This window comes from Petromyzon marinus, chromosome 13 (genome assembly GCF_048934315.1).
Source record: "Petromyzon marinus isolate PM22_M1 ecotype Great Lakes invasive population chromosome 13, UKy_Petmar_22M1.pri1.0, whole genome shotgun sequence".
Lineage (NCBI taxonomy): Eukaryota > Metazoa > Chordata > Hyperoartia > Petromyzontiformes > Petromyzontidae > Petromyzon > Petromyzon marinus.
Window position 1 is genome coordinate 6,366,951 of NC_133679.1, and position 14,346 is coordinate 6,381,296.

Consider the following 14,346-nt stretch of genomic DNA (forward strand, 5'->3'; position numbering starts at 1 on the left):
CTGCCGCCGCAATCACCGCGGCGACGCTGAAGCGCGCACGTTGCAACGTGCGCGTGTGTGTGGCAACACTGGGCCATCAACAAGGTGGGGGAGGCAAAGCCACTTAAGTCGAATATGTGGGACGTGGCACACAACGTCCAAGAAATCACCCCCCTCCCCCCCCCACCACTGCCGCCGGATAAGCGGATCGAGTCGCCTCCTGCGAGCGTCTGGAGCTACCGGGCCATATCTCTGTCTCGTGTGTTGTACGGGGATGTTGGTTTATTAGCACCACTGTGTTCAGTTCCTTCGCCTTTAAACAACAGGTGTATGCAGCGGCGTTGTAGCCCGAGGCTTGGTCGAACGCAGGGCTCGCAGAGAAGGGGGGTGGGGGGGGGAGAAACCCGGCTGTCATCCCCAATGCGTGCGTAAAATACTGCGACGTGTGATTTGTTGTTGTTTGTCAATCAACAACAAGAAACATCGGCGACATCATCATCATCACCGCCACCACCAGGCACGCCGATGCGAGATGCACGCGGAGTGATAAGGATGCCGGGCAACGAGCGGACTTCGCACCGTGTGAATTCGAGTGTGCTGAGCGCCACCTGCCAGTACATTGGGGAAACGCGGACTCTTGCTGCAAATGTTCAGAGGTGTCACACACACACACACCTACATGCAAGGTTCGTCTGTCTATCTTTGTTTGCGCTCTTACAGCGCAAACAACACAATCCAAGGACCCTGTATGTGCGAGTTCCAGTGGCTTGAGGAATTAATCATTGGCGTGCCTTACACGTCATTGTTTTGTTTGTATCTCGACGCGAGCGCAGCTTTAAATAGCGTAAGTTATAGACCCTCCCCCCAACTCCCCCCCCCCCCCGCGTCTCACACACCGCCCCCCCCCCCATTCTTTCCGCCTCCCACTAACACGCATGATGCAGCAAGCGGTACAGCATGGCAGGCAATTAGCTCGTATACTATGAGCACACACACACGTGTGTGAGCATGTTTGAGCACGTGGATTTGGTGTATATAACGTGTGAATCCAAGATTCCATTAATGCGCGCATATTTACCTTTCAGTGTGGAGCAGCGGGCTTCCCAATGTCATTCCATTAATAATTAAGCAATAAAACCATAATGTGTATTTCTAGGTTTAACAATGCCATTTTCTCGTAATGGATGTTTGCTTTACCTAATTGCGTTTCGCCGTCTCGACTGCAGCGAGCGGTGAACGAACGGTGTCTAAACAAACCCACGGAGCGAGATGACATCGAGGACTAACTCCGTAGCGCTCACCACGACCCCCTCTCTTCTCCACGATCGTTTACAAAGTTATAAAAACTGATGGTGGACAGTTAAATTCGCTTAAAGTCCCCTCCCCCCCCCTTCCACCCTCGCCACAATAAACGGCGTTGTAATAATTCTTGAGCAAGGTTTACATCAACGGACGGCGCTTCCATTCATGTGTCACCCATGCCCCCCTGGGTGTGGGTGGCATTGCGTGCAAGCAGGACGCCAACGGTGGCATAGTTTGAGCACGGGTTTATTTATCGCGGGGAAAACAAATACAAAATTAAATGGGTCAGTTGGGGTGCGATGCAATACTGGAAGTAGTAGTAGTAGTAATAATTATATTTTTTGTAATATTAAAGTCTACATCGATCCATTATTCTCTGCTTCTAATTTAGAATTGGATTGAACTTCGTCTTTGGAGGCAGTCATTGCCGTGTGCGCGATTACGTGACCCTCTTTTCGCGCGTGATTTGATGGATTTAATTTCTTTTTTTTTATCTACATGAGGGTCAAGGAGAAAGGACTTTGCCCACCTTATTAAATAAATTGTGCTGATGGAGACGAAAACAAAAATCAAACAATCTATCAAGTCCATGGCGAGACGGTTTCGAGCGTGGGATAGGCGGGCGCACATCGGGATGAAACCGGGCCTTAATGATCCGTGCCTTTCAAGAGGCTGTCAATCAGAGAAAGACCACGTTTATAACAAGAGATGCGAACGGGTGGAACATTAAACGCATGCAATAATATGTTCGGCACTTCAATGGCCAAACGTTGTTTATTGCACTCGTAATTTATAGCTTCATTAAAAAAAAAACTAAAATACAATCAGAAACGTGTGCATCGTGTAACAATAATAAAACAAATTCTCAATTTTAAATTTGAAAATATAAAATGCAGTTTTACGGCATTTTATATTTAAACAAAGACTCGTGCGTAAAAAAAAACATTCGGGCCGCTTAGCTTGCGACGGCGAGATGCTCTGACGTGTCTATAATTGCGCCTCTGTAAATTAAATGAGTATCGCTGATAAGACCAGAAAATAAAGTTCACAATATTACAGAAAACCTAATTTAAACCCAGCGCCACCGTATATCAACTCACATTTGCTCGCGTTTAAACGGAAACTCATTTAAGTGCCTATAGTCTGCTCGACACTAGTGCCTGTCATGGCTTCGCGACAATACAGCTGCTGCTGCTGTCTAATTGAGCAACAACACACACTACACTACATACTACACACCCACCCGAGCGATATTTCTCCTCGCACGAGACTATTTATTTTTCTTGTTCTCTAGAGTACAGGTGTAACGAAGGGGAGGAGGGGGTGGCAGTGGTGGTGGAAGAAGCAGAATAGATTTAAAAAGGTGTTTGCGACTGTATTATTATTATGATTATGCATTACGTTAGCGACATGAACTGCTAAAGAATCACACCAACTTGTCTCGGGGCGTGATGCGTCACTTGATGAACAGGTCCACAGTGGGCAACCATTCGTTCTTTATTTACTACGACGGATGCCGCTGATGTGCGCTACACCTTTTCGGTGTCGTGGGAGCAGCCATAAATATTACGCGATGTATTTGATTAAAAAAAAAGGCTTGGAAATTTCCGGATTGGTTTTTTTTCGTCCCCCCCCCCTCTCTCTCTCTCCTCGTTCGCTCGCTCGCTGGCTCGCTCTCTAAATACATGAATTGGCCGGTGCCATTGACGACGAAGACCTTTAACCTTGGGGTTTCGTCATAAATACCGAGGTTAAAACTGTCCTGCGCGCGTGAATGTGTGCGCGCGTGTGTTAATGATAAATCTGCTTCGCACGGTATTAACGAACGCGTGTGTGTAAAGTGTACACGCTTTTCTTTTTATAAATAGCTGTGCATGTGTGATGTGCACTCGTAATAAAGCTTGGAGAGGATGCCAATCCAATCAACATTTTTTAAATACACACATATATGTATAAATGTATAAACGCGTTCGTAGCACCCTTTGAAAATAACGCTGACAACTGTGTGATTGTTATCGCGTTGTTGTCGTTGTTTGTTTGTTTGTTCGCGAACGTTTAACACAATGGGGACATGGGGGGGAATGAATTAAAAGGGGGTACGGAAGGGAGACTGAATCGCGATGCCGTAACGCAGTTGGCGCATCCTCACCGCTCCAAGAGCCTCGACCGCGGCTCTCAGGGCGGGAGCGCCACTTTGGTGGGGGTGGAGGGAGGGAGGGAGGCTGTGCATCAGATCAGCAACATCAAACATCTGGCCCGAGATAGGGGCTAACGATTAGAATGTAGCGCGAGTTAATGAGCTGGGTTTGTCACGAGTGATCGGGGAGGAAGCGTGCCTCAGGATAATGCGCATCGCTCTGTCTCCTCTCTTGCATGCAACGTGCTGGTAGATGGTGCTGGTAGATGGTGCTGGTAGGTGGTGCTGCTAGGTGGTGCTGCTAGGTGGTGCTGCTAGGTGGTGCTGGTAGGTGGTACTGGTAGGTGGTGGTTAGTGGTGGTGATGACCGCTTGCCATTGCCTGCATGCATCACCAATGTAGGGGTACAGGGAGAAGTTGGGCAACGATGCCCAACATTTAAATGGCAATTGAATAACCTGCCGTGCCAGCGAGGGGCTTGAATGAGTGTGGGCACACAAAAACAAAGATCCCCCGTATAGACGTAACGTACTGTTGGAGCAAGTGCTGTTAGCGAGCACCTATGAAGGCCGGAACGGCGCACGAGGGGGTGGGTGGCCTGCACCACGCCTTTGTCTCCCCAGTGACGATGCTTACTACACACCGCACCAAGTACTCATTGGAGGCTGAGTCGACCTAGGGGAGGCCCAAGACCGGTTTAGATAATCGTTACCGGTGTTGGCCGTGAGCGGGAATCGAACTCGGGTCGCCGAGTTCGTAGCTTAACGTAGCGCTAACCGCTCCCCACATATAAAGACACGCACACAAGCTGCATTCGTGTGTGCTTGTTGTAGACGTGAATGTGTCGATATGTGTGTGCATGCGTAAGCGTATGTGGTGTATGCAATACATATGTTTTTTGTGTCGTTTAAAACAACGCGAAAGCCAATTCGTGTTGTGATTAAAGACACGGTGTGTGATTCTGTGTTGGCAGTCGCATGTAACAACAAATAACACAGTCAAAATAACACTGTGGTCTTAAGATGGATAATATAACAGGTAACGTTTCGAGCAACGACCCTCCTTCGTAGAACGTTACTGGTCGATATCACTTTTAATAACGACTATATAATGTACGTATGTATTCATTCAGGAAAAGTCTCAACGAGTCTCGAGGCGTTGTCATCAAGAACATCCTGCTTTGAGACGTGAGGCAAATTTTCGTGTTAATGATTGGTGTTCTGAGTAAAAAAAAAATACACAGTGAATAGAAATCCAGGCACGCGCATATATTGCACTTCAGCGGGCGTGACGCTGTGTCGCGATAATGCATCACTTTGTTGACTACATTTTTTGTTCACTTCATGTTTATTATATTCAAACCATCCAAGGTGGCGTTATAAGATATAGTCCGTCAATCACAATCGCTGAAACTTTCACGTTAAACGTGAACAACCAAACGAATAAGACGCGATTTCGTTTGATAGCGTCCCCATTTACGATGTTTAAATGTTAATTCGATTTAACGAAAATGTATGCACGCGTGCAGCAGTGTTTCGATGATTGTACATACATTTGTAGGCAAGCGATGAGTCTAATATAGCATTTTACAAAATAATTACTAACTTACACATTTACCAGTGATTAATGATGCTGAATTATATCGGTATTGTGTTAATTGCATTGATGGAAGAACAATCTCGTACAAACGTGTCTTAATGCATTTAATGCCTTTAAGGTAAATGCATTATTCGCAAAATTACATTACAATTCACTAAACGTACATATTAAAAAAACGTATATATTACGTAGAAAATATCATGGGATAGATTTGCACTGTTGTTACAAAATATAGGCCAGGAAAATTTCAGAATGGTAATTAAGAAAACGTGCGTCTGTGTACACCTATACTGCACATTTGTAATCAGTGAACACACGTGCAGCGCTTTGACTATCGCAGCCGGATATTTTCGTTTGTGCAAATCTACGGTTCAACACAATTTCACGGTGTGATCATCACTCACACTTGTGTCATATGATCCGCATTAAAATGTGTCTCGTATCTACAGTATATATATTTTCGTTTTCATAACACAGTGTCAATACAAAAGCATTCATCCGCAATCGTAAACAAAAATTAACAACCCATCGTATATTATTTGTATTCATATAATAGTCGTGCGTGTGCATGTCCATCTACACAACAAAGACAAAGATCCCACGGAGAGACCGAGGAGACTGTTGGGGCAAGTGCTGTTAGCGAGCACCTATGAAAGGCCGATACTGCACACGAGGGGGTGGGTGGCCAACACCACGCCCGGCCGCCTTTGTCTCCCCGTTGGCGATGTGGTTTACACATCCCACCAGGTACTTATTTGAGGCTGAGTCGACCTAGGGGAGGCCCAGGACCGGTTCAGATAATTGTCACTGGTGTTGGCCGTAAGCGGGAATCGAACTCGGGTCGCCGGGTTCGTAGCGCGGCGCGCTGACCGCTACACTACCGCTCCCCACGTCCATCTACGCACACGCGTACAACATACGTAACACACGTACAACATACGTAACATGCGTGCATGCATCACCGTTGCATATCAGTGTAATTGTATTAACCGTACCCCGTTGTTGTGTCGCAAAACGTATTTAGTGTCAATAAATCCGTCGCGGGAAATCTGTACGCGGGCCCGTCGATTGAATGCGAGCTATTATTGTTTTTGTTATTTATTTATTAGGAAACGCCAATGCGAAATTGAGAGATGTGATTAAGCGATAGGCTTGTGTTAGCTACAAGCAAATCGGGGCGTGGGGGGGGGGGTGTGACGGGGGGGGGGGGGGTCGGGGGGGGGGCGGTCGGGGGGGGGGTCCGGGTCTGAGCGCAATTACGACGTGAACCACACGGAGCTCAGTGGGAGAGAGAGAGAGTTCCAAAGTAAACATATACACACACAACAACAACAACAACTATATTTACAGCGCAAATAAATCATAAGTAAATAAAAGAAACAACTCCGCATGCCTGTTGGGTTGTTTTCTAAAAAAAATGTTGTACATACATACCTACACATCGCGTTTACAAACACTGCAGCAGCATGCAAGCAAGCAAGCAAGCGTGGAGAATGCATTCACTTGCAGTTTTAACGCAAGGCTCCTTGATACCGGGGGATGCAACACCACCACCACCAACCCCCCCGTGTGAAATTGAAAATCTCCCAGATAAAGCCGCCGCATTGCCGTGTTTGGACAGGAAGACAAACTGTGCCAAGAGCATGGCATTGACAGGAGGCATCCGTAAGTAAAAACTCTTCCCACACCACCACCACAAAGCCATTCACTTCCACGGTCGCCTCTTCGCTTTACCGACGGCCCTGGCCCTATCCCTTACCGGGTGTGTGTGTGGGGTGTTTTTTTTATATAGAGAGAGAGAGAGCAAGCATAGGGCAAACGTGGAAAATCCAAGAGGCACGCTTTCAAGATGACAAATCACTTTGTCATGCTACTTACGGACAGTTTTTTTTCCTCCCGTTTCCTCCTGGCCAGCGGAGGCGAGTTGCTCTTCTTACTCTTTTGGACGATGCCGCGAATCTGAATCTTCGCCGGTGAATTTGTCCGGCACGAAATTAAAAAAAACAACCCCATCTTGCTTGTAAACCCTCGGTGCTTCGTCTGCACGACAGAGTGCCGGTTCAGAGTTTTCAACTTTTTGATAGTGTCTAGTCCCTTAGAAGATCGCTACTCCCCCGTACAGAGGGGATCGCGGACAGATTGAGACATATCGGCTCCGCGAAAGAAAAGGGGGGGGGGGGGGTTCCGTTTGATCCAAACTGTTGACAAGGAGCCGGGTTCGCCGTGACTGGCATGCCTGAGCAGCTGAAGCGAGCGACGGGTTCCCCCGGCTTTTGATGAGACAAAAGCCGCTCAAGTGATGGCTGAGAAGAGCCTACAGGAGGCTGAGAGGCGCCGCGTTCTGTCCCCCCGTGAAACACAAAGAAAACACTTTCACCACGTCGTGTGCATGTTGCGTATGCGTGCGAGCGTGTGGTTTTTGCGGTCGTGGTAGTTGTTCGATGCGCTGGCGCTACCACCTGAGTTCGATTCCCGCATCACGGCTCGACCATCGGTGAGGATTTATCTGAATCGGGCCTCGGATCCCCTTCTAGGTCAAGTCAGCCCCAACTGAGTACCTGGTGCGGTGTGTAAACATCGACACTCGGGAGACAAAGGCGTCCGGGCAGATTTTCTGCACCCCCCCCCCCACCAACTCGTGTGCTGTTCGGGCTTTCGGAGGTGTTCGCTAGACGCACTTGTCCCAACACTCTTATAAGGCTATATGTTTTTTTTTTGTTTAGCTCCCCTCGCCGCCACTCATAACACTCGCGTTTGTATATCGTTCAATGAAATCGTCCATGTGCAGCGCACGTGAAAAATAGAGAGGTGATAAAATAAAACCGCCAACGCCGCGTGAACTGATGAATAACCCCCCCCCCCCTGCACATCGAGAAACCAGACAGCTCATGTAGAATATACGAGAGGACGGCCGAAGACGCGAAAACGATAGCACAGAAGCATCTCTGTTAGCTGTCAATTTGCATTCCACCATCGGCGATGCTAATGAAGTAAATGGACCGCTGATGGTGGGTGGGTGGGGTGGCTGGGGTGGGTGGGGTGGGTTATGATTTCATCCAGCGACATCGGATCAATGGCTGACCCGAAAGGTTAGCGGTCGTGGGCTCCGTAACCGCGTGCCGCGACGGGGATGCTGCGCTGGAAGTCGCGTGGCGTGGAAGGGCCCCTGGCAAGGTGGCGGTGCTGCGGGCAAGGAACGTGCAGAGTCGAGAGAGGGGGGCACACGACGCTGGCCTTTGGCGAGCGAGCGAGAGAGCGAGCGAGTGGGAGGCTGAGAAACACAGGCGAACACACGTAGGGTTCAACGCACAACACACCCGCGTGCATCACTCGCGCGAATGCGTTGCTCTCTCTCTCTCTCTGTGCGTGTGTGTGTTTTGTGTCAGCGTGGTGAAGTATGGTCAAATAACTCCCTCTCCCGCCCGCCCTCAATCCCTGACATCCAACAACAACAATCAGCACGGCGCGGAAAGGTCCACGCAGCAGTAGATTGGCACAAGGGATGCACGTGAATGTTCATTCCGTGCCGGCCTTCAACATATGTGCTCGCTAACAGTACTTGCACGAACAGTTCTGTTCAGGCTACAGCGTGAACCTTTGTCTTTTGAGTGTGTGTACGTGTGAGAAAGTAAGTGTGTGTTCAGCAATGACACGGGAGAAATTGAGAATTAGCTTGGAAGACGCCCCTGATTTGCCATGGAACGAGCCGAGGACGAAGGCGATTAATGTGCTCACCAACATTGACGGAATGCGGCGAATCCTGGTGGGAAAACAGAGGAGTCACGTAATGATCCCTTTTTTGTGCGTGCCATATTTCCTAATGCCATTGCTTGGGCTTATAGGACTGTACGACTTAGGATTCCGAGACTACACACCTTGAAGATCGAGTGTTCTCTCTCTCTCTGAAACCTCCCGTTACCCAATCGATTTAAGAATGCGTTAACTATAACACCAAAGTGTCAAATATGCAGCGCGCATACGCGTATGTCCGTACCAACGTTGCTTTATTCGCGCCAGTGTCTCGGGTAGGATCATCGCGGGAACGAATTAAGAGACGCGTGCGTGTGTATTCATGAATTCGTACGAATCCGGCGACTTGAGTTCAATTCCCGCTCGCGCACGACCAATAAAAGTGGCGAATATCAGAACCGGTTCTGGGCAACTCCTAGGTCGACTCAGCCTTAAACGAGTACCTGGCGCGCTGTATAGACATCAGCACTGGGGGACAAAGGCGGTGGGGGCGCGGTTTTGGTCACCCACCCCCTCGTGTGCCATGCCGGCCTTCATAGGTGCTCGCTAACAACATTTGCCCCAACAGTCTGTTAAAAACTATAAGGGGGGATCTTTGTCTGTTTCATCCATTCATACACCTTCATAGGTGCTCGCGAACAGCACTTGCCCCAACGGTCTGTTAAAGGCGATACGGGGTAAACATCAGTGTTCGTATTTTTTGTCATACATATACATTCGCACACAAACACACACATTGCGTGCAAGTATCAATTTAATGGTGTGCATATCCCGCATGGACACATATCCACGCATTCACGACCGGGGAGGATGAGCGCTAGGGAGGGGGGGGGTCAAATATGGTTTTGGGATAACTTGCCCTGTACGCACCAACAAACGCACAGTGTGTTTTAGTATACAATGCAGTCTCCTCCCATAACTGTGTATTATAATATAACACGATCAGTGTGGAAAGATAGGAAGTTTCAAATTATACTGTGTTTGTCTGCGTGCGTGTGTGTAACGTGTGTGTGTGTCTGCGTGCGTGTGTGCACGTGCGTGTGTGTGTGAGCAGTGGCGCACGTGGTTAGCGCCCTGCGGTGCGAATCCAGCGGCCCAAGTTCGATTCCCGCTCGCGTCCAACGCCAGTGACGATTATCTCAAGCGGTCAACTCAGCCTCAAAACAAGTACTGTACCTGCTGCGGTGTGTCAACTAGGGAGACAAAGGCGACCGGGCGTGGTGCTTACACACCGACCCTCATGAAGTGCTCGCTCACAGCACTTGCCCCGAAAGTCTGTGAAGGCTATGGCGGGGGGAATATTTGTCTTTGTGCGTGCGTACGTGTGTGTGACAGGGGGGGGGGGTGGTGTGTTTATATGTGCATGACAAATCAAGTTTCAACACTGTGGGGGGCGGTAGTGTAGCGGTTAGGGCCACCCAAGTTCGATCCCCGCTCACGGCCAACACCGGTGACGATTATCTGAACCGGTCCTGGGCCTTCCCTAGGTCAATCCACTCTTAAAGAGTCGCATATTTTGCGGTGCGCAAAAAAATATCGCCACTGGAGAGACAAAGGCGGCTGGGCGTGGTGTGGCTTTCTTGGCCTTCATAGGCGCTGGCTCGCGAACAGCACACTCGCCCCAACAGCCTGTGAAGGCTACAACGTGGGATCTTTGTCCTGTGTTCATGCGTGTAACGACAAATCAAGTTTCAGCACACACTGCACGTGGAGGCGTGGGATGGAGTGGGGCTCTCGTGGCCGGGAGAGGCACGGCAATCACGTGCTCGTTCCTTTCCACAGCCTCGCATTCCAGTAGTCTCGAAGGGCAGCCGTGAGTTCGCACGGACGCTGTATAAATCTGTATAAATACCGCGGGTGGCCATTAGCAAAAGCGCGTGTGTGTGTGTGTTAATGTTTATGCTCGTTTGTTTGATCCGCGCATTTCTTACGGCCGGGTGTAAGGTCTGCTACCAAAGGGCGACTGTGACTAAAATAATTATCCCGGTGCGGTAACAAGACACACTTGAGATCATTTGCAGATTTCTGGAAATGGATGAAATAGCTATGTCCCAAGGCATCGTAATAAAAAAAAACCCGCGACAAGATGAATGGGTGTATTTTAATCAATCGTGGAATCTGTTATTATTATAGAATGCGCTTAAGATGATGTGCATCTATTGTTTTATATATTTATTTCACAATTGGTATATGCATATACGTACACTTGTGAGTTGAGGAAAGGACAATAACATTCATGTTTTGTTGAGAATGTGCATTATAATTATTATAATGGCGAATTGTAAAGTGAATAAGTATTATAATACCGTGAACGTACGAAAATAAATTATTGGTGGGGGGGGGGGAATGTCGTGGTATAAAAACGCGGATTCATCATCGCAGATGCCAGTGTGTTAATCTATGGCTCGATCGTTTTCCTTTTGAAACCAATGAATGGCTTAAACTTTGAAGTGTGTTTGTTATACGACTCCTGCGAGGATAAAACGAAACTGAAGTCCGCTAACAATCTATGAAGTCCTAAAAATAGGTCAATTGAGAACGTACTCCCAGGCGTTTCCAGAAGCAGACAAAAAAATCTTCCAAAGAATAAACAAAGCCGGATATTTTTTTTCTTCCTTTCTTCTTATTCTTCTGGTTCACGAGAAGCAGTAAAATATCTTGCGTGGCTGTCGCGAAAATTTCAAGTCTTGACGCGCGCAGAAATGTGCTATGTTTAGCGACAAACCAATCCCTTGGTTGAGTCCCACAGTTTGAAGGGCACGGGAGGGCTCTGTATCTCTTCACACGCGAATGTAACCCCCCCCCCCAAAAAAAAAAATTGTGTGTATATATATGTCAGTCCGGCTAAATCAAATCGTGTACGTTCACATTTGTCCGTTTAATATACATTTATGTATTTTTAAAATACAAACATTTATTGTTAGGATCAAGAGTGCGTTATTAATTGCGTGGCTGTGAGTTAAAAGAAAAAAAAACAATCACGCGAAACTAAATCAGAGTGCACCGGTTTAGGTGCGCGTGTGTGCGAATCGAGCGGCGTGTACGGTGTGCGCGCGTGGGTTTACGTGGTGTACAACTTGAGCGCGCGTGTGTGTGTGTGTATATATACGCGTACATATTTTATCTTTGCAACGGTCTAGCGGGAGAGGGGTTTGCGACGTATAATTGGTGACCGGTGCGATGGGTGATACGTGCAAGAGCGTGTGTACGTCGAAGCTTCTCGTGCACCTGAATCCTATTCAACGGCGCAGCAAATCTCAACAAAACCACTCCGTTTCGCGCCCGCGTGGCATAAAACAGCAGCGCAATCGACTAACTTAGTCTAAACACCCGTTGACCGCTGTAGCTTTTGCTGAACATTATATATATCTTACAGACCCATAAGAGAGACAAGAGAGAGAGAGACGCGTGTGTGTGTGTGGATGGGACGTTGTCAGCGGAGGGGTGTCGTGGGGATGAAGGGGAGGGAGGGCAGAGGCACACACACACACAAAAAGAAAAAGGGTGCCAGACCCTAAGTACAGGTTTGTAATTTATGCCCGCGAGTGAAAGTTGGAACTGCCGCGGAGTGTGTTAAGCCTGCCGATTAGAGAGCAGCCAGTCACGAGTTTGTCCGACCGGCCTCCGATTCGGAGACGTCTGCAATGTAATTACAGCCCTTTCCCGCCCGCAGTCGGATACCATTAGGTTCAATAGACTGCGGCCAGATAATTAAGTATCGTCGCAGTGGGGTGGTGCCGGGGATAGAAGCCCCCAAAATCCCAACTAAACTAAAAGGCTTTTTTTTTCTTCCACGAACGCATGAATGATCGCGGGACACAAGGTGTTTTCTGTCTCTCTCTCTCTCGTAGCTTCACACTGTTCCACATGCCCTCAAACCAAATCAACACCAGACCATCTATTACCGCGAAAGTTGCGCACAACTTATAGTAAATTGCTTCATGCTGTTTACACAATTGGACGTAATTAGTTAATATACCTCCCAAGTGACTGTGTATTTTATTTCAGCTTCGCCGTGCCCTTTAGAAACGTTGATTGCTTCAATTCCCTGCCAACACGTTAACTAAATTGATTTACATTGAGTTAAAACCTTCAGAGAGAGAGAGAGAAAAAAAAATATCTCTCACGTGGACGCGAATGTGCAAAGGAGCACAAAGGTGCGAGCTATTCGAAATGAAAGTGAAAATAATCGCGAATTGTGAAAATATTTACAAAACCCACCACCACCACCCCCTACCGCCACCAGCGACATTGACACACAGTCACCGGCATGCATCACCATCATCATCATATTCGGTGATGTGATCGTTACACGCTGATACACTTTATATGAATGCACGGCGGTTGAAGCTACGTTATCTCTTGAGCAGTGTTGGCGCTAACATCATACGGACATGCAGCACAGCAGCGCGCTGAGTCTCAACGCGGCAAGGATCACGTACAGCCTACATCATCATAACACGCAAATGCATTGTGGTGGCACAGCCAGTGTCGGGACCATCGGACAGCCCCCTAACCTACATATACAGTGTTATGCCAGAGCGTGCTAACAGGAGCCACGCGCCATTCAGGAGGATTAAGTATCATTTTGTTTTGCCTGCGTGCAATCCTCAGCTTTACCGAAAGGATAAAGGCTTCGTGGGGGTTTAATTTTGTCCCCCCCCCCCCGACACACACACCCCGCTCACAACCCCCCCCCCTTACACTGCTTTCTCGTTCCCCTTTCGCCCTGTTAATGACTCACGCCCGCCGATGCTTCGCGCGGCAAAGGCTGTAAGCGTGGCAAGGCAGAGGCAGGGCACGGGAAGAACAAACGAGAGAGTTTGCTGATGCTGCGGCTACTACTGCTGCTGCTGCTGGCGGTGGTGGTGGTGAGACGACCACACAAACGTTGCAGGCAGCAGCAGCAGCAAGCGCAGCCATGTTAGAGCGTCGCAGGCATTGCAAAGCGCTCCTTTTGCTTTGTCTTTGCTTTGCACTGCCTGGGCATTGCACGCTTGATCCGCCGTTTCACAGCCTCTCCTCTCTCGCTCTCAACTTCGCAATGAGTTCCCTTTTTTTTCCTCCCCTCTCCTCCTTTTGCTCCCCCCCACCACCAACACCACCACCACCCACTCGCTCTTTTCCTTCTTTGTTTCTTTTTTTTTATTCTGCCAGCCGGTAAAGCGTTCAAGCCTCGGCTCGAGTGCTCCAGTAACACTTAACAGCCAAATAGATCCTTGTAACGCGCGCTCGCATGCTTGCCATGCATGGATCGACTAAAAAGAAAGTATAGAACGCACGTTGGCAGCCTACGTAGGTAGGGGGTGGGGGGGGCTATGGGTCTGTGCTGTGTGCGTGGCACATAGGCTGCAGTGCAGTGTCACAATACACACAGTACCCCCCCCCCCCGTACAGGTGTGAATTAAAAGAAATAACCCAACCTGAACACACACACACACGTAGTACTGCATACACCATTTTGCACGACACACCCCATTGACACCTTGGTGCAGGGCGCTCCAGCGGCGGGGTAGAGAGCAGCGTTATGACACCACGACATGCGTCGATGGTACACACACACACAACAGACAAAGAGC

The 14,346-nt window shown here is 48.6% G+C and overlaps 1 long non-coding RNA gene across 1 annotated transcript in view; it reads right to left on the bottom strand.

The window, feature by feature from the left end:
- LOC142924421 (uncharacterized) overlaps positions 1-8,035 on the bottom strand; it is a 258,403-nt gene extending 250,368 nt beyond the window's left edge. Inside the window, exon 1 of the long non-coding RNA XR_012941632.1 lies at positions 6,896-8,035. This is a non-coding gene — a long non-coding RNA (uncharacterized LOC142924421). The remainder of the gene's footprint in view (positions 1-6,895) is intronic.
- Positions 8,036-14,346: the final 6,311 nt, after the last annotated feature.